The sequence below is a fragment of the Haemaphysalis longicornis genome, unplaced genomic scaffold, assembly GCF_048455015.1.
Source record: "Haemaphysalis longicornis isolate Haplotype H1 unplaced genomic scaffold, Haemaphysalis longicornis Haplotype H1 scaffold_6, whole genome shotgun sequence".
NCBI lineage: Eukaryota > Metazoa > Arthropoda > Arachnida > Ixodida > Ixodidae > Haemaphysalis > Haemaphysalis longicornis.
Window position 1 is genome coordinate 188,640,213 of NW_027526407.1, and position 20,762 is coordinate 188,660,974.

At 47.9% G+C, this 20,762-nt stretch overlaps 1 protein-coding gene and 1 pseudogene across 3 annotated transcripts in view; one reads left to right on the forward strand and one right to left on the reverse strand.

Moving 5' to 3' along the window:
• The window catches only part of LOC144141290 (protein MANBAL), a 45,397-nt gene that overhangs the window by 6,890 nt on the left and 17,745 nt on the right, over positions 1-20,762 (reverse strand). For 2 of the 3 annotated variants that reach the window (XR_013316516.1, XR_013316515.1), the window contains exon 3: positions 14,082-14,286. The gene's annotated coding sequence lies outside the window, so the exon portion shown is untranslated. Of the gene's footprint in view, positions 1-13,061; positions 14,287-20,762 lie in introns of those variants that run through there. The other variant, XM_077672867.1, reaches the window with a different exon arrangement.
• On the forward strand, positions 3,470-20,526 carry LOC144143406 (uncharacterized; annotated as a pseudogene).

Below are 20,762 nucleotides of genomic sequence, written 5' to 3' on the forward strand. Positions count from 1 at the left end.
AATCATTACAACGACATAAGCGCCATTCGTCGACAGCAGACTCGCCAACATGTGGGCGGCCCGACACTCACTAACGAAACGCTGGAAACGGCAGAGGCAAAACAGAACGTTAGCCCGCCGCATAGCCCAACTGAACACGGAAATATCCGACTACGTGGCCAAACTCAGCAGGGAGAATTGGGTAAAGATCTGCGACGGCCTCCAAGGTCAGCTGTCAGTGGGGAAGACATGGAAGCTGCTACGCCATCTTATCGACTCTACAGGCAGAAAAACAGTAAGCACTGACGAAAGTGCTAAACACATACAACGGCGATGGTGAAAAGCTGATCAAGGCCCTCGAAGAACGCTACCTGCAAACAGAACAAGGAAAACATCCAACCCCGCAAGAATATGCGGGTCTGAACAATGACAGGCCCTTCTCACTCTTGGAACTCTGGTCTGCAGTCGACGAGAGTAACAAGAGGGGTGCCCCTGGGAAGGACGCCATCCCGTATAGGCTACTTACAAACATGAGCGACAAAGCGGCGCAGACTCTCCTTGAGCACATCAACGCAGCTTGGGAGAGCTCGCAGCTTCCTCCAGAATGGAAAGAAGCAGAAGTTCGCTTCATCCCTAAACCCGGAAACGCTCCAGCCATTGAAAACATGAGACCAATCTCTCTAACGTCATGGAGAGAATGGTGCTCCGTTGACTCCAAACACACCTGGAGGACACAAATCAAATGGCAAGGACTATGCTCGGTTTCAGGAAGCATCTTTCCACCCAAGATGTAATGCTTCAGCTTCAGGAGCTGGTCGTCAAGGCCACAAGGAACAGCCCCAGGGCGATCCTGGCCCTCGACTTGAAGGGCGCATTTGAAAATATCACGCATGCAAGCATTCTGACAAACCCCAACGGAACGAAGTGTGGCGCCCACACAATCAGATACATCAAGAACTTCCTGTCCTCTCGAATGGCACAAATATCGGTGGGCAATCAGAAGTCGGAACCTATTGAGCTGAATGTGGCACCCCTCAAGGGGCTGTCCTATCACCACTTCTCTTTAGTTTGGCTCTCTTACCCCTGCTACGCCTCTTAGACCAAATAGAGGGGATCGGGCACGCTTTTTATGCGGATGACATCACAATATGGACGGAGCGAGCGGGTTCCGACGGCTGGATAGAGGAGACCCTCCAGGCGGCAGCACTGACTGTACACGAGTACGCAAAGACCTGCGGACTTAGCTGCGCGCCGCAAAAGTCGGAGCTCCTCGTGGTCCAATCCGGCAAACCCCACAAGACGCCCCCACCAGACATCTCCATCCAAATCGAAGACGCCGAAATCAAGAAAGGTCACCGACGAAGAAAGGCTGGTCACCAGTGCTGCGGTGAAGACCAAGGACACAACGACGGCTGAGGAGGTGGCCATAGCCCTGGCGCTTGTCCAACCGGGCGTCGAGGTAGTGGCTACAGACTCGAAAAGAGCGTACTGCGGCTTCGGGAAAGGGGTGATCACCTCAGAGGCAGCCGCAATTATATCCAAGAGTAGGGCACCGGGGCGAGCCATACAGCTCACGGGGGTGCCTGCCCATACAAAGGTGGTCGGCAACGTTATCGCCGACTACCACGGTGACCCTCCGGGCGGGGCAGGACACCGACACCCCAACCCCGATGCTCACATACAAAGAGATAACGCACGAGTACAGAGAACAGCGGTGTACCCTCCCTGAGCCGCATCGCACCCTGACCAGGGACCAGCAAACGATAATCAGGCGAATTCAGGCAGGGTCGCTTGTGCACCCCGTCCTACTACACAAATTCTACCCAGAACGAGAGGACAAATGCCTATTCTGCGCAGAGAACGTCGGCACTCTTGCACACATTATCAAAGAGTGCACTAAACTCAAGACACCCATACCTCCCACCCCCCCTTCCCCTGCAACCCCACTCCACGAGCGATGGGAGACCTTGCGGTCCAGCCCCACCCTGCCAACCCAGCTTGCACTGGCGGCATACGGTCCCGGAACCGTCCCGTCCGGCGTCTGAAGACACCGTCGTATCGAGCTCAAAATAAAGTTTCTACTACTACTACTACTGCCTCAGAATGGCACCGAATGGTTGAGTACGTTGGGGCTCTAAAGCCGTTAGAAGAAGCAACAACCACTGTTGGTGCTGATCCCTACCCGACACTCTCAGCTCAAGTGCCAGTTTTGTATCGTCTGTTCGTGCACCTGGACAAAACCAACTGGCGGGGGAAGCCTCTGTGTTTGCTGCCAATACGGCTAAGTCTCTAAAAACACGCTTCCCGGACTACAGGTTTGACCAAGTGGCAAGCCTGGCAATGCTTTTAGACCCTCGCTTTACAGTGGTTGTGTACCATCAGGATGACTCAATGGCGAACCGGGTTAAAAACCTGGCTTTGGAAGAAGCAAACAAAATTTCGACAAGGAACCCAAAAACACCCTCAAAAACTGCGTGTCAAGAAGAGACTCCTTCGACATCAGCACTGTGGAAGGATTTTGGCAATCTTATCAACCAGCAGCAGACTTCACTGCCACGTACGCAGATTGAGAGATAAGTCGATCATGAAGTTTTAGGCCGAAAAGAAGACCCATGCGAGTGGTGGTCTAAGCATGGTACACAGAGCTACCCACTGTTGGCTCTGCTTGCCAAGAGGTACCTGCCGATACCAGCCACTAGTGTCTCAAGTGAGCGGCAAATGTTTTCGTTATCTGGTGGAGTCGTGACAAGCAGGAAATAGTCACTGCTCCCCGAACATGTCGAGCAGCTAATCTTTCTCCATGATAACATTTAAGTGAGTGCAGACCTCAAACTGTTGAGAGCAATGGTATTGTGTACTTCCTAATTTTGCTTTATATGATTTGTTGTGCAATGAAGTTGCAGTTTTTGTATCTCCAGATAGAGAAAAGTTTAATTTTATAAAAAACAATAAGTATTTGTATTCGAAAAATATTCAAAAAATATTCCATTCGATTCGAACTGCTTTTATTATTCAAATTTGCTTCGAAATTTAAAAAATTGACATTCGCACACCCCGACCAAATACTCCAACGTTACATTGCTGTTGGATGGCTCGTTTTGCATTTCTAAATTTCATCTCAAGGTGTACCCGGCATTTAATCATGTATTTGGATCCACTGTACTGCAAAACCATATACTTTTGAGGCAGAGACTGGTTCGCCAATTTTGGTTTACACTGTGTTCTTTGGAACCTGATAAAATCACAGAGTTGTTTGGCCAAACATATTGGCTGCAATTTTACCACACCCTTTTCTTATTACAGAGGGATAAAATTAGACTGTGCTGTATGATGTTGTTGCTTGAGTATTTCAAACTTTCAATATGCTTGCCAATCTTGTCAGCATTATTTTTTGCAGTGCATGGACAGTTGCCAACACGCTCATATGGGGAAACAAATTAGCAATGCTTTCTTTCCACGTACAGAAAGGAGTAGCTTTACGACTGCCTGGTGCTAAACATAAAGTCCACAGCAGAGTACACTTTCTCCATGAGAATGAGCTTCTGCCTCTTCCAGATCTTTGCACCCTGTATGGCTACCTTGGGAATCTCAAGGCTTAGTATTTTGGTTTCGACGTCACGTTGTTCACGGTGCTGCGGGAAAAGCTGAAAGCAGTTTGGAGAGACAGCATCGAGGTAAGAAGCAGTAGCAGTAGAAGTAGAAGGTAAGTAGATGGTAAGTAGAAGTAAGTAGGTAAGTAGTAACTAAGTAAGGTAAGTAGTAAGTAAGTAAGTAGATGGTAAGAAGCAGTAGCAGCAGTAGAAGCAGTAGCAGCAGAAGCAGTAGAAGAGGTAAGAAGTAAGTAGCAGTAGAAGCAGTAGCAGTATTAGCCTAACTGAATCATATTTAGGAATGTTATTGAGACAAAATTGCACACTAGACAAAACTTTCCAGGAGAGCTTGTGTTTGATGAACTGAGCGTCAGAAGAAGTGTTCACATTCACGAGTCTCGCATGGCATTGCTGGGCAAGGTGAACTTCTTTGAACACACACGGCCAGGAGACCATGGCAAAGACTGCGACCATGTGCTGGTCCTTTTTGTCAATTGTTGCTAAGCTGCTCTTGCAATGCAATGTTCACCTCACAAATCATGGTGTTGTTGTTGACGCAGTGACATGTGACAACTCCACATCAAACTAGTCAGCCTGGAGATCCCTGGGTATGTATTTCAGAGTTTAATTATAGCAGTGGTTGGCGATGTAGTACAAAAACAACTGTACTAGTGAAATGTCTTTCTCTCAAGGTTGGCAACAGTGACTTTCGCAAGCTGCAAACTTGTTTCAAAGCTTCAAAAGAGCTCAGGACCGGGCGACTTGCATTATATGAAACACGTTACGATTTCAGCGTGCACAGAAGCCACTGCGGCGCAAGCAAACTCATTTCTTTGCACCGTGTTCTGCCGCGGCATTAAGACAGATGGACTGCTCGTAAATAACGAGTGTGACGCTGCCGAGACGCTGAAGAAGGCCGATGGATTGAAACTTTGCCCAGGATGTGGCACTGAGCCAGTAGTAAGAGGCCAGTGCGTGAAGTTTGGTGCAGCCCACTTCGCAAAGAACTGCCAGGTGACCAGCACCGACGGGAAACCCTGTTTGCACTGTAAATACACTAGGAAGCTAGTGCAGAATCAAATGTACAGGCTGATGAAGAAACGCAGCACAAGCTTCAAACAGCGGTTGGCCAGAAAGTCGCTCGAGTTGTTCCGAACGAAAAGAAAGCTGACAAAGACATGCATAAGCCTGGAAGACCTTAGGATAATGAACCAGAACATTGCTATACTCGGGAACAACTTAAGAACGGCAATAGCTCATGTACGGTATCGCTGCGCCTAAACGACTTACCCAACGTCAACGGGCGCGCGAGTTTTGAAAGGAGATTGCTACGAATGCGTGATATCGTCTGCCTCTTCTCACACAGTTTGTTTGTCACCGCTGTAGTGTAGTAGGCCAACTAAAGACAATCTGCGAGCCAGCAGTCGGCCAAGTGAAGACAAAGAGGGGAAAACAAAGCAGGGCCGTTTCGAAAATGATGGCCGTGTCCACGGCCTCCCTCGCTCCGTAGTGCACAACACAACAGTTGGCGGTGAGGTACAAGAACCATGCATTACGTCTACAAAAAAAAAACACCTGTAGCTTCGCTGCAGCCCTGCAGCCAATGAGCAAGTCCCCAAACGACGAGAAGCCTTCCAAAGCCCTTTGCCGCAAGCAACGAGAGGAGACAACATGGCGTCTCCGTCCTTGCCATTTTTCCCGCCCTTCGAACACGGTACCCCACCGGCAACCATTGGCAACCGATGGCGGCGATGGATAGACAGGTTCGAAAACCTCCTTGTTGCACTCCAAATAACCAGCGCCGTGCAAAAGAAGGCACTTCTCCTCCACTACATCGGCGAAGAAACATACGATGCTTACGCCTCACAGACGCCGGCAGTGCCAGGAAGCCTGATAGCCCCCAGCAGCACCAGTTCAGGTGACGCCAGCCAACCAGACGAGTATGAGCAGGTCAAGAAACGCCTCCACGATCATTTCACACCGCAAATAAATCGTGGGTACGAAATCTTCAACTTTCGAAAAACAACTCAACAAGAGGGTGAAACGATAGACGATTTCTACACACGCCTCTGCTCTCTAGCGAGGCACTGCTCCTTCACCGGCCTCGACTCCGAAATCAAGTCTCAGATTGTGCTGGGCACCACGTCCACAAAGCTCCGAAGGTTTGCACTCCAGACTGACGCAACACTGGAACAACTCCTGACTCAAGGACGCACGTACGAAGTAACATTGAGGCAGCTGAAGGAGATGCAAACGTCAGCCCCCGCCAAAGTGAACCAAGTCGGGCGACGGGAAAAAGACTCGAAATCCGCATCAGAGTAGCACAAACCACTACAAGGCACGTCCACAGATCGAACAAAAACATGTTTCGATTGCGGTGGATCGTGGCCCCATGAGCGCGGGACGATCCTCATGTCCTGCAGCAAACAAAACTTGCCAGGCTTGCCAAAAACGTGGTCATTTCGCTGCAGTCTGCAAGGGAAAGAACCGACACCAAGGCAAAGCTCACAGAATAGTGGAGCAGAGCTCAGACTCTGACGACCAGGCCTTTGCAATACAACGCGTCAACAGCAAAGCTCCTAGAGTAGAGGTGTCCCGCAACGGTCACAGCATCGAATTCATCATGGACACGGGCAACAGTGAACATTATCAGCCAAGAGATGTATGACACTAAGCCCAACAAACCAACATTGAGTGGCCCAGTGCCTAAGGTATTCGCCTATGGGTCGAAGACTGAGCTCCCCTTACTAGGCAAGTTCACTGCTCAAATGGTATACAAAGGCATCAAACTACAAGACACCATCTTGGTCATGCTGAGTGAGTCCCTACTATGCTTCAAGTCAGTTGAAGCCCTTGGACTTGTATCCATTGTAGCATCTTCTCAGAACATCCCCAGGTTGTTTGAAGGTCTAGGGAAGCTTCAAGGCATTGAAGTGAAGCTATATATCGACAAGTCGGTTCCACCAGTGGCACAAGAACTGCAGCCCATCCCATTTAGTGTCCAAGATGCAGTCACAGAAGAGGTTGAGCGGCTGGAAAAACTTGACGTGATTGAGAAGGCAACTGGCCTCACCACATGGATTTCTCCGATTGTTGCAATACCCAAACCCCGCTCACCGGTGTCGTACGCATATGTGTAGACCAACCAGGCCATCACAAGAGAGCAGCATGCGTCTCCAACATTGGAAGACCTCGTCACTAGCCTGACTGGTGCCTCGGTCTTCTCAAAGCTTGACCTGAATGGCGGGCATCACCAACTGGTGTTACATGAAGAGTCAAGGCACATCACAACGTTCAATTTAAGCCAGGGGGGAATGTAGTGTAGTGGGCCAACGAAAGACAATCCGCGAGCCAGCAGTGAAGACAAAGACGGGAAAATAAAGCAGGGCCGTTTCGAAAATGATGGTGGTGTATACGGCCTCCCTCGCTCCGCAGTGCACAACACAACAGTCGCTGTAGTCATTTATAAGCATATTAAGTCCAAAAAAATTACACCCACCTCCCCGAAGGAAACCATGAGTAGGATGCGGAGTGTCATGGGGGTTCCGTTTGCGTTTCCGTTGAGTATGACGGCCTTATGGTCGCTGAAGTGCACAGTCAGTGGATCTCGTAGCAGCGGTTGTATGCGGTCGTCGCCGTTGCAGTTGGTAAAGACGACATCGATACACGTTCCGTGGATTGTAGTTGGGTGTAATTGCTGTTAGTGTTTGCGCTGATGCTCTCACTTAACTGCATCAGCACACTCACTGACGGGGCTGTTGCTTCCATCCTACTTCATCTGAAGAATCACGGAGTCAAGCGCAAGCACAACCGGAGTTGTTGTTGTTGTTCCTCTGCTACGGCACGTACCCACGTGGGGGATTGGCCAAGAAACGGTGGTGTGTGGACGCCAGACCACCGCCGACGCCGCGGGACATACCCCCAAGCATAAGACACTCCGCATCTAAAAATCAAGGAAACGGCTCGTGCCATGTTCAAAATACTCACAGTAACGCACTACTTGTGCCGCGCGGAGTAACATCCGGCTGCGGTGATGAGGCACAGCGGCAACTTCTGTTGCCGTTCTTAAAACTTGTAACTGAGTATAGTTCAACCTTGGATGAAAACATCGAAGGTGTGCCTCCCAAACGACGCCTTGCTGCGAAAACATGCTTCGATGCTGCCTCCAGAAAGTCGACCAAAGGCGTGGTGTACGACAAACTCTGGGTTTTGGAGTGTATACTCATGCCCAAGCTCACACCCCAAGCTCTATGAGCACATGAGGAGGCATGAGATACTGGAGCTGCCCAGCAAGTCCTGTTTAGATCGACACATGGCCGGATTTAAGCGTTCGTTTGGTTTTAATGCCAGTGTTTTCAAAGCACTGTAGGAGAAGACTGAAGGCATGGGAGCACACCGCTGCCATGGCAGTCTTGTGTTCAATGAAATAAAACTCTTAGAGAACATCAGTGTCAAGACCTCTGGAGAATTGAGCGGCTTTGTGGACCTCGGCCCATCTACCGAAAGCAACGAGACTACAGTGAGCGACCACGGCGTTGCCATCATGTTCCAGCCTTTCCAGGGCGAGTTCTCTGTAGAGGATGTGATGATAGTGTAATCTTTTTTCATGTTTTAAAATATTTTATACTTTGGAACTAAATTGTGCTGCACAAGCAATTCTCTTCGCAAATTTGTTGCACTTAACAAAGCCCGTTTATATTTCCTTCTCCAGGGAACTGGACCCTGATCCTAGGGGTTTTGTTTTCGCTTCCGAAAGAAATGTGAAGGCGAACGTTCTGTCGAAAATTCTTCTGGAGGCCACAATTCTGGTTGAGGAGTCTGCCCTTTTCGTCGATTACTGGACCAGTGATGGGGCTCCTTGGAATCGAAGTTTATGGAAACTGTTTGGGATCAAATGTAGGCCAATTCGGATCACGACACTTCTTTTGAATGCCGTTAAGCCTACTCAGTTGCCGTAAGTAACAAGAGTTTCTCACCTCTGCAGCATCCATCAAAGAAATAACGTGCACAGTTCCCCATCCAGTGGACGCAACAAGAAGCCTGCATTTAATCTACGACTTTCCTCATTTGGTCAAATGTGTGCGAAATGCTTTCGTGTGGAAAGGTGTTGAAATATCGACTGGTCATGCCCACGCTGATGTACTTAAGGAAGCATGGAAAAAGGACCAGAATTCTCTGACACTCAAGGTGATGTCACGCATTACCAAGTCTCACGTTCAACCAAATTCTTTTGAGAAAAATGCGGGCGAACTTAGCTTTTCAGCTGTTCAGTGAAGAAGTCCTAAAGGGTTTTTTTTTTCTATAAAGAACACTTGAAAAAAACACTCCAAGCAGTCCAGCCTACAGAAGAGCCTGTAAAGCTCATTGAGAGGCTCATTTTTGTCATGTCTTCTAGAACACCATCGAAACGCTTCCGACCAAACTCACTGACTGCGCAGTTTCTCGAGGATTTTATTAAATTCCTGGCCAAAACACACTTCTGAGCATGGTGGCGGGTTTTTGAGTCCAGGAACTGCCCGTGGGCTGCGTGCGCCTTTGAAAAGCACGCTGTCACTTCTGTTCTACTTGAGTAGCTCTCTTGGTTTTTAAATATCTCTTAATGGCGCTAATTTAAGCCAAGACAAAATGGAAAATGTGTTCGGGATTGTAAGGGAACCTTTCGGATGCAAGGACACTCCATCACCGGAGCAGTTATTGGTAATAATCAGGAGTCTGTCATTCAACAGCCCAGCACGGTCCCCTTGGAACGGGAACTCTCCCGAAAAAGTTGTCACGGCACTTTTGAGGACATCTGACCTTGGTGGATAAAAGTCAGTCCACATATCAGCGGTAATTGACGAGATTCTGGATGTTGGCAACTTGGAGCGTGCAGAATACGTGTTGCGAACACAAGGGCTGCTGGATCACACAAGCTGCATTGAAAAGCACAGCGACAGCCGTTTTGTATTTTACATAGCGGGCTATGTTGTGAGAAAGTTCTTCAAAAGGTCTTCATGCCTTGAATGCACTTCTTCTCTTTGTATTTCGCTTGTGCAAGTAAAGTGCAATGAGAATGCTTCTTTGACTCGTGAATTTGACCATAATGGGCTATTGTACCCTTCCCAGTCGGTCGAGGAGCTCGTTAGGAATCTCGAAAACGCCTTTACTGTGTTCTTCAGCAGAAATGAGCTCCACACTGGAAGCATGGTGGACTTTTTGCAGTTTTTGCACGGAGCTCAGCTGAAAGAAGTTGGGTGCAGCGAACACGGAAGGAATGTTACGAGGAACATAATTAAGTTCTATGCCCTGACCCGATTCCACTTTTTTGCAAAAGCAAAGAACATGGACAGGAGCGCTCAGAGGCAAAAACAAAAACTTCTGAAAATGAGGCGATGCCAACGAAAACGTTTGCAGTTCAGCAAGGTGACCTGGCCTTGTACACGCACAGTCGTGCATACTTTTTTGGAGTGTAAAATGTTCTGCGCTCGCATGTATTTTTTGTTTTTCGCACGAAAATGACACTGTTTGTTAAATTATGTATCTATTCCTCGCTTTGCTCCCAAAGATGGGGAATATTTGTTGACTTTTCAAAAAGTGTGGTTTGAAAACTGGTTGAGTTCCAGCATTATGTGCTGCGAAAGCGGGAAGCGAGAGCCCATCCACTAGGCCAAATAGGCAACGCGGACCAGACGCCGGTACAAGGGCGCCAAAGAAGTGAAGGTGCGCTCTGCAGGATATGAAAAGCAGCGCGTGACAGTGATGCTGTGCTGGACAGCAGTTGGAAATAAGGTTCCTCCTTATTTTATATTTAATAGGAAGACACTCACTGCCCGCCAAAGAAGTCTTCCCCCGAAATGTCATTGTGCAGACCAACGAAAACGGCTGGATGACGAGCGCTATGGTCGAAGAATGGGTAAGGTTTGTGTAGTGGCGGCGTCCAGGCGCCCTTTTGTGCAAGAACTCGCTACTAGTGCTCGACTCGTACCACGGGCACTTGACCGACAGCGTGAAGGCTGCGCTCACCGAGGCGAACACCGACCTCGCTGCGATACCAGGTGGCCTGACGGGCCAGTTGCAGCCACTCGATGTATGCATAAATAAGCCCTTCAAGGATCGCCTGCGCGGGTTCTACACTGACTGGTTGAACGAGGAAAACCATCAGCTTACGGCAACGGGCCGCATCACTGTCACAGGCGGCAGGCTGAGTAGCTGCAGCGTGGGACGCCATCCCTGGAACCCTGATCGTGCGCTCCTTCAAAAAGTGCAGGATATCGAATGCGCTTGATGGTACTGAGGACAGCGCACTGTTTGAAGATGACAGTGATAAAGAAAGCGACGAGGCTAGCAGCGATAATGACTCAGAATGAGCACCGCATCTTCATGTTCAATACAATGTGTTTTTTTTTTTTGTGAATGCTGACCTCGCCTTTTTGTTCGGCCTACATTCAAAGTAAGTTTTTTTTTTTTTTCGTGGCTTCGGACTTTCGGTGGTTGGCTTAGAATTGAGGCCAGCCTAGATTCGAATAAATACGGTATGTGCGTAATTTCTGTTGTTAGCTCACCAGCTGTTCTATTTTACTGTTCCTGTTTGATGAACAGTGCCACTAACTGAACTGGCGAGTTGTAGGGCTGGCGAGGCTTGTCAAGCAGTCGTTTGGACCACTTTTTTCTTGCCACCCTCAGTTTTCTCGTGACCCCTGTACCAAAAGAACTGGAATAAAGTATGGTTCATTGATTGATTGATTGATTGATTGATTGATTGATTGATTGACCTAATCCTTAAGAAGTGAAGAGAATTTCTGGAAGTGCCCTCATGCCACCCCTTTTCCGCCTCTTGTGAATTGTGGAAAGATATGCTGAGGAACTTACTATGGACACAGTTGCACGTGCCGATGTGTATGTGAACATTGTCGACAAAGCTTTGCTCAACAGCCCGACTGCCTCTGCTGGTGTGGGCTGTAGGTTGCACTATGTGGGTACCACAGCAGAGGTTGTTCATTTTTTTTTGAGGTGCCACCTACATTTCTACGCTAGAGAAAAAAACAAGCTGAAGCAAGCGACGCGGCGAGCAAACTACCCAGCTAACGGTGGGAACAAGCCTAGTGGATAGCAGGTGTTCTGTTTGCCATGCAAGATGTCAAGCCCAACTGTTTTTTTTTTTTTAAGTATTGGAGTAACGCATATTAGCATGATGTCTTTCATTTTCCTGCATTGATCATGGTATCGCCATAACCTTTTGTAAATGAACACTTGTACGACAGCGCTGTGGTGAGCTTTGTAATCCTCTGCATTTGCTTGGCATCTGCCTACTATGGCCAGCCAGTGGCCAAACAGCTTCCTGTGATCTGTGTTTTGCACCCAAACTCCACGGTAACCACCTTTTGACAATTCAATCAGATATTTAGAGTTCTTAAAAGCTTAGCATGCCAAGCTTTGCCAGCTTGATTTTTAACTTTCCATTTGCTTCTATTTCTTAGCATTTTTGTCTGCTGTCCATGCTCACTGTCGAAATGTAAAGTTCTATTATTATTATATTATTGCCTCACGTGATTTGATAGAAGACAGCGGTGGTGTTCACATTATAGAAGGCTTCTAAGATGATGAAGATTAAAGGCTTAACGTGGTCAATCGCCTCTGTGCGTATGTGCCAGCAAGATGCCACCAGAAAAGAACTGGCAGAATAGCCCAAGGCATGAGTGATGGGAAAAGAGGGAGATGGTGGACTCGTGACGACGCAAGAGTGGATTTAGAGGAGGCACGGTTCTGAGGGTTGCCCGCAAGACAAGGTAGCTGTGGTCTGCCAAGACCGTCGTCGATGATGCCCCGAGACCCAGCCAGGCTGGAGTGCCAGTTGTGCCTACAAGCTGTTGCGCATTACATCACCGGCTTCAACTGTGCAGCATTGCCCGCCACCAAGAGGTTGCTGACAACCGGGACAGTAGCAGCATCAATGGCACCAGGCCACTTGAGACATTCCATCTATTACAGACATGTGCCTAATCTGAACTCAGAGCTGATAACATTTCCCACCCTAGCCAAACTTTGTGTCCTTTGGATAGAGGCCATTATAGCATTGTTTGTGACTGTGCGTTCCCCTCATTAACTCATCTCATCAAGATAAATGTTCGTCTCCGTCTTATACGTTCGTACAAAGTGCCTGTCTCGTTTCTGCAACGCGAGTCTCGGGGACTTGCCACCAATACCATTACACCTTGCATAGATGAATCACGTGGATGAAGCGCTAACCTAACGTGCTAAGAAGCTGCGTTGGTATGCCTGTCTGCCCAGGGCAACTGGTCACCGAGGGCTGCTCTAATTATGGCACTAGTTAACTCGCACCTACGAGGCAAAACAAAGGCTAGTCAAAAACCAAGAACGCCAAATGTCTGCCCTCCCAAAGCGAAAACATAGCTGTACCTGTTGCAACTAACAAACACCGCAACACGCCTTCCGAACTCGTGTGGTCTTGTCTCTATCTCGCCGCTAAGCTACCAGACAATAATTGACAAAGCAATATGCGTAGTTTGCTCGGGCTTTTATTGGTCGAAATGAAGACCAGAAGATTGTAGGCGTGTTGCCGGTGCAGAAACAGCCGGCCAGTAAGTGTCGCGGAAGGCCAGCGCAGCAAGCCTAGCAGCAGTGTTTGTCTCTGAATGAAACTTCAGCTGAAGTTTTGTGACCAGAAAAGCGTTGAAGGACGCTGCCAAAACGGCAGTTTGGAGGTTTACCATAATGCTATCACAAAATTGCGAACATTTGGAAACTCCCTCCTATATTTTTTTTGAAGGGTTTACAGATGATGGTACACACTATGAGAAGCAACCATTTCACCAGACAGAAGTTTAGTACAGCATTTGCAAGCGCAGAGTTTGACAACACTCTTATGCAAAAAGTAGGAACTTAGCTCAGTGCCTATCAAAAAAGAGACAAGATTTGACTTGTCCAAAAGCACCAGATATTACAAGTACCAATCTGCGGTAGTCAAAGGATTTCTACAACATAAAAATGCAGAGATAACGAAATACAGTTTTGGTACTGATTCACATTTTTTGACACAGGATAAATCTGGGATGGTGCTGCCAGTACAAAAGCACTATGCATACGTAACTCATGATAAAAAAAATAACAGTCTAAACAAGAAATACTCCCTAAAACATAATTAAGAATGATTTAAATGCATCAACGCAATTAAAAAAGTGAAATGAGCCTTCACAATACTATTGCACTCTGCCGTGCTTTTCCAAACGAATGGCGACTGTTGTTTTGCGTGACAATGGCATGGCATGAACAAAAACATGACACAACATGGAAACATGCCCTCTCAGTAGTCATATCAGCGTGGCTAACATATCACATAAGACTGTTTCAGCAAGAGCAGAAAACGAGAGTACTTCGCACAACCGGGTTCTCATGGCCTCGGCAAAAAAAGCTTCCGAGTGCCTTCAATGGTAAACCTTTGTATCACGGCCATACACTCCCACTCCCCCTAAATCTGTACACTACAGCACACATGTTAGAGATTGAGACACGTACTCAGAATAAGTTAGGCGATCACTCGATGTCTTCCGCACGCCCTTTGGTGTCTGTACTGGTCAGGTTGCATTCAGTTGAGACGCCAGAGGAGAGGTAACGAGATGTGCCGAGGGCCTGAAGAAGCCTGGACTGCAGTTCCAGCCCCGGTAGGCCGAGATTCTTTCAGCAAGAGAGGCAGGCACTGCTAACTGTTGGGACCGCACCGCTGGAATCGAAAAATCAAAATTCACAAGTTACCAGAGGCAAAGATGGCAAGCTTAACACAAAATTAAAGCGATTCCACTCAATGTGAAATCTGTCAAGTGTGGAGCAGTGATTCGCTGAAAGGGCTGTGGCACTCTCTCTTGACTAGTCTTAGCATCAGCCTAGCGTTGATACCGAAAGTCGTCAACACCAGGTGCCGCAGCCCCTGAAAATGCCTATAAAGTGGCACTGGATTGAATTTTCAATATTTGGGGTAATTAGTGTGTTAATTCCCATGTTTTTCTTACTTTATTTTACTGTGTACTCATGTGCAGCCTAGCAATGACAACCTCCGTGGCAGCGGCACATAGAAACAATCACCCCCAACACCTTGCGTATATACAAGCAACGTGTGCCTCTGTGGCCCAAGTGATTCGCTTCATAATGCGAGAGACTCAGGTTCCATCCCGACCAGCGCAAGCGGTGAGCTCTTTGAAGCCTCTGTTTGGGTGCATGACGCCACATTGCCTGTTACTAGGGTGGCTAGACACCGTGACTTCGGCTGAGCTACAATGACAAGCCAGGCCCCCAATGTGTTCGGCACGTAAAATGCCCGATCATTTTAAGTGCAGAGCACTTTAGGGGCTCGCCTCGTTGTTGTAGCTCGCTCGTTGGACCCAAGTAGGGCCACACAGCATTGTGTCGTCGCGGCTGTCATCGAGGCGTAACCCAGAGGCTTCGAAAGCCAAGCGGTCTGTATAGTCATAAGCGTTCGAAATTCGTGCACCGCTGGTGCTTGTCCTACATCTTCTCATAGCTTAGCACAAAGTAAACTGTAGGTACATTTAAAAGGACCCTGCAACACTCTTCGTGCAGTGCAAGTAAACCTGCACCACGTTTAGATTACACTGCCAGGAACACCCGAGCCAAATATAACACATGCACGTGAAGCGGTAAGCGCGCAAATCGCTGTGAAAGACGCGGAAAAACCAACCACGCTCCCTTCAATTCTCCTCATTGTGCACCCCCGGCATGGCCTCTGCGACGTAAATCGGGCCATGGCTGTCCTGGCTGTCCTATTGGCTGTCGCTGGTCAACTTCGCGGCTAAATTCTGGCATTTCCTGTGACGATCAGCCGTCGTCAGCGCTGTGTATGAACCTCTTCTATGTCTGAACCTGTCCGCATGCTTTTGGTGTTTCTTTTGTTTTGAGTGCGCGCGGAGTTTGAGTGCCGAACTAATATTCCACTTTTAACGAGTGCATTTGACAATAAACGTTTATTGCTCCAAAAACGCCCTACCAGCCTGAGCGCTTGCTTGCAAGCAGGCACCCATGCCTGCTCTTTTGTGGCACCAGACCGGAAATAGACCCGCCCACATTGTGGGGAAAAGGACGAAACTCCCCGGCCTGTGACATATCGAAGGCCGCAGAAGAGAACGCCGCGAGCTGCCCTCATCTTCGGGAGAGAGCGCGCAGCTTTCGTCGCGTTGTTCGTGGTTGAGTTGAGAGGGAACATTCATGTGCAATTTTTCATCGCGCGTAGCGTTGTTCGTGGTTGAGTTGAGAGGGAACATTTATGTGCAATTTTTCATCGCGCGTAGTTTCGGTGATAGTGAACGGATTTTCCTAATTCTTGCGGGAGGAGATTGCTGGGACAATAGACTTTACTCCAAAATACATTCCGAGTAGTCGATGGTAAGTGTTGCAGGGTCCCTTTAAAGGTCCACAGGTGGTCAAAATTAACCCCGAGCCACCCATTTCGGCGTTCCCATGCTCAGAATCTGCATCACATTTCCTAGTGAATGCATCTGGGCAATATAATGAGCCAGCGCTTAACTCTTTCGTTACCACGCCTATTCAAATCGATCACCGGTGATCGATGATTTCTATTGCCTATTTCGACATGTTGTAGTCGTTTCTCGTACACCTAATGCGGCCAGTGGCTAGTCTAGGCACTGCCCTTTTAGAATCAGTTTAAATTTTCCCGCTCCGGCGACATTGAGATTTTTGGCGGCGTTTTTTGCGAGCTGAGGTACGCGTGTTTTTGACGAAGGGGGCGTGGCTGCTGCACTTGAGAAAAAAGGATGCAGGTCGTGGTTAGGCTGCATTACCATAATATTTTTTTTGTCTAAAGGCTCCTGGCAAGTCAAATACCAAATAATGGGGTCAGCTTTGTAATCCGACAGCGTTGAGAGGTGATAATTACTTGAAAATGGCCCCAGCTATTCACTAATGATCTTTGGTTCGGACAAAGGACAGCTTTATTCTCCCAAAGCTTATTTCTGATGGTCCCCCGCATGTCTAGCAAGTGTGCCTGACATTTTCAACCAGTTTCCAGCAGTTTCGGTTTCGTTTTCGCATTGCGAAATTCATATTTGGCGCTACTACGCAGTTACCCAACTACAAGCTCATTTGCAATGGCGCCTCCGTTGCCCGCTACTGCTCCACAAAACAAGCATGCCGCTCGCGCTTCCACTTTATCTACGCCTTGCTTCTGCGATAAGAGCTTCCGCTGAAAGTCAAAGGATAACACCAAGTCGTCGGGTATCAGTTCAGACGAGGAGAACGCTTCCAATTGGCCTTGAACACCGCCAGCTGTTCACCGGCCAGTTTCGGTTTCATACGAGGGTATTTCCGGAAGTCTAGTGTCGCTTCTTAGTAGTACTGTTTATTCTGACAAAGTCTCCAACAGCCTTGTATTTGTTTCTTTTAGAAATTGTTAGGTGGCGCTGCAATGTAGTAGGCTCGTAGTGCTGAACTCGCTTCACAGCCCGACGGCGGCTTGGTGAAAGCTTGCTGGGCATGATTCTAGCGCATCGTACCTTATTCCTGCAAGCAGGGCTACCATAGTGAGTCAGAACATGATAATAAAACGCAAATGAAAGTTCTGACTGATGAGCGATCATCAGAACGTCAACAAGCATCCACCAAAGAGTTTGGTTCTCAACTCCAAGCGGATTTTTTCACATCGCTTGCTTGCCTTCAATATTGTGCCGGTCATAATCATTGATAAGGTGTTTTTACATCACGTGGAGGCTAATTTGGGCCTTTAATAATGTCAAACCACCAGATTTCTTCTAGAGAACTATCCAAAATAGCAAAACTTGAAATAGAGGTTGGGCTTCACCACATGGCATGGGCACCACGTGGGCTAACATTTTCTTTTATATCTGACAAATTGTACTGCGCAACTCAATTTTTTTTCTAGGACGGGTTTTTGACATGTCTACCTACAAAATGTATATTCTAAATTTTTTCTACTACACGTGGTTTATTATACACAACTTACTTTTTTATTTTTTCTATGACGCGCGGACAAAAATTTCGAATTCGATAATTTTTTTCGGAATCATTATTTAGGAAAACATTAATAAAACTGGTGTCATTAGAAAGCGCGTGAAATATTCTGCATTGTATGTCACTGCAATGTGTGCCTAACCAATATGTATAGCACAAAAAAATGTTTTGTTAGACCCTTCAAAATTGGTCAATTTCCCGCGGTAACGAAAGAGTTAATGTAGCACAACAGCTATCACTCCTGGACAGGGAAATGCCTGCATGCTCCCCTTCAAGCCAGTTTCCACGTGTCTTCTGCACAGTGTGTCCGCTGTGACAAATGGCTAATACTGTCACGAAGCCAAAGACGACGCAGCTGTCTTGAAGGAAAAACACGTTCACTGGAGCGAACTTGTGCTCCCCTAACAACTAAAAGAATGCACAGGCGGCGAAGCAGCACTCAACAAAGTGACATCCGCAGGCGAGCGTCGGCAAATCGAATGCCGCGGCGTCTGCTCTGCGGGCATTTATCACTCGGCACGAGTGTTTCTCGAACTGTCAAATTACTTCCAGAACTCTGTACATAAAAGAAGACTATTCCAGGCTAGCGACGTTAGGGCGAAATTCTCCCTATCAAATGAGATAACCCGTGCAGCCTAAGGAAGAAAGCATGCAACACGTGCTCCACTCGAACGAAGATAACACAACCCGGTGCAGCCGGGCAGTAAAAGCGAAAACATAAATAAACATATCCAATGCATGGCTTGTGGCAGTATGATGTGCCATCCCCATCGACCAACCCCAGGATTGAAGTTCTTTGCTCTTTATTATTTAACAATTCAACTCATTTGCCTTTGCGTGTTGTGTCCTTCCATATTGTGCAGTATTCCGTATTGTGTCCTGCATTGGCCTGTCAATGGCCACATCCTGCAGAAAAGTTATGAGGTGCCATTTCGTACAGTGCCTCTGCTACGTCAGCCTACAAAATAGCCCAAACCCTTTTCCATTGGTCAGCATTGCCACTGAATCCAGCCTTAATGGTCGTCGCAAATTGTTGATATCGCCAACTGCACAAATCCGTGCTCCTTGATGAAAGTGTTCACTTTGAAGCCACACAGAGACTTCCAAAATCTGCAGCTTCATCTCCAGCAACTCTGGTACTAGGTTGGTGCCATCTCCAAAAGGATAACAGGGCTGATTGGAGAGCCTCTGATTCTGTACTCCTCCTGGTAAAGGCCCATGAAGGTTGCTATCACTTCACTATCCTTTCCCCTCTCTCCTTCCAAAACAGAGGCGACATGGCCAAAGCAGAGACGAGTCACTCGAACAAACAGATGCAATTGGTGCCCTCTTTCAACACTATTCACCTTCTTGTGATGTGCTCCGTGTTTTGCAATCCGTGTGTGCTATAAAAATGGCAGCTGGCACAAACTTGCATTAACAGGCTTTAGCATCTTGGCATCATTCAAGGGTGCTGTGAATGCCATGCTCAGCATAGAGAACACTGCTCCGAAACAGGTTGCTTGCTACTACGGCTGCTGCTGCTGCTGCTGATGATGATGATGATGGAAGTGAAAATCAACGATAAATCAAAATTATGGAGTTAAAGGAAGACCAAGGCCTGCTGACTCACTTCAGAGTGCTTTCAGATGCCAGAAAACAGAAATTTACATGTAGTGTACAAGTTTCATAAAGCTCCCAGTAAAGTCCAATGTGCAGCGATTGTGCACAGGCTTCAGAATGGCCCAACAGACTGCAGAGAGCACCCAAGGAGTGTAGTGGCCAGCCTGCCACTACACTCTGAAGGACTGAGCACATGCAGTAGCAAGCACCCTGACTTCACAAGCCAATGGTTCTCAAATGAGAATCCAAGGACCCCCGGACCCCTTACCACTATTATTTTCTCTTCGCCAAACCTCTCCGGCAATGCAAAGTTCACTGCGCTGAGAGGTGTTGAAATTCTCAGTGTAAGACGCATATTAAAGTTGGCTTTTTGCACAACGTGCCAGCTGGGTGGGAAAGCCAGAATCACAAAAGGCCGGCATATAGAGTCAAACCCTACGATAACGAAATCCCGCGAGTAAGAAATTCCCACGTCAACGGAATATTTTCGGCATTCCACCTCTTTCAAAAACATGCATACCATGCACAATCTACAGCGAAGGCACGCGTGGGCCAAAGCCCTACACAAACAGTACGAAAAATCAGAGAATGTGGCATACGTGGATGCAGCGATTACTAAGGCCGCGACGCCACAGAATTCGTAGTAGTCGATCGGCAGGGAAATTCCATAGCTTCTGGCTCGATTCGCACTAACAAACCGGAAGTGGGAGAAGAGGCGGCCATAGCACTGGCAATGACGGCCTGTATGTAATCAGTGATTCCAAATCTGCCATTATAAATTTTTCGAGAGGGTGAAACTCCCCAGAAGCGTCTTTAATCCTTAAATTTGGCTTCCTTGTGATGCGCAGATCGGTAAAAACTACCTGATATGGGCACCTTCCCAGTCCAGCCTGGCCAGCAACGAGTTCGCACACGGTGCTGCTCGAGGATTCACCGACCGAGCTGACATCGACCCTAGCACCACAGTCGCCCATTCGCTCCGATGGTCGGGCAGGTATCAGCTCGTGTCCTACGGGGACATAACAAATTACTACCATCTGGAAGAGGCTTTTTTCCCTCGCGCTCACCCGTCACTCAATAAGAGGCAATCCGTCGTATGGCGACTACTTCAGATGAATTCGTATCCAAACCCAGTTACATATAGGTACTGTTACCCAAGGCAACATTCCGACAAATGCCACAAATGTAAGGAAAGGGCAGGCCTAGCACATATGCTATGAATTGCCCGCAGGCGGCTACACCCGCGCACAGAGTTGCTCAGGCGGAGACAGTGTTGTTCAGCTCCGACCCAGCGGATCAAGTCTGGGCCATCCAGCTGGCCAAGGATGCTGCTAGAACCCAAGGGCTCTCAGTCGACGCCTAGGATCACCAGCCTCTCCAAATAAAGTTATTTCTCTCTCTCTCTCTCTCCCTGCCAACATTCATTGAAGCACACGTATTTCATATCACACGGCCATGAGATGTTTTTGGAAAGCAATGCTGCATTCAAGAGATTCGGTGCAAGTCCGGCTGGCATTCCATCTTCCATCCACCTATTTGAGGCTAAAGGTATGTCCTCACTTGCAGCAATAAGCACGCACTGCGCTGCGTGCCCCAGAA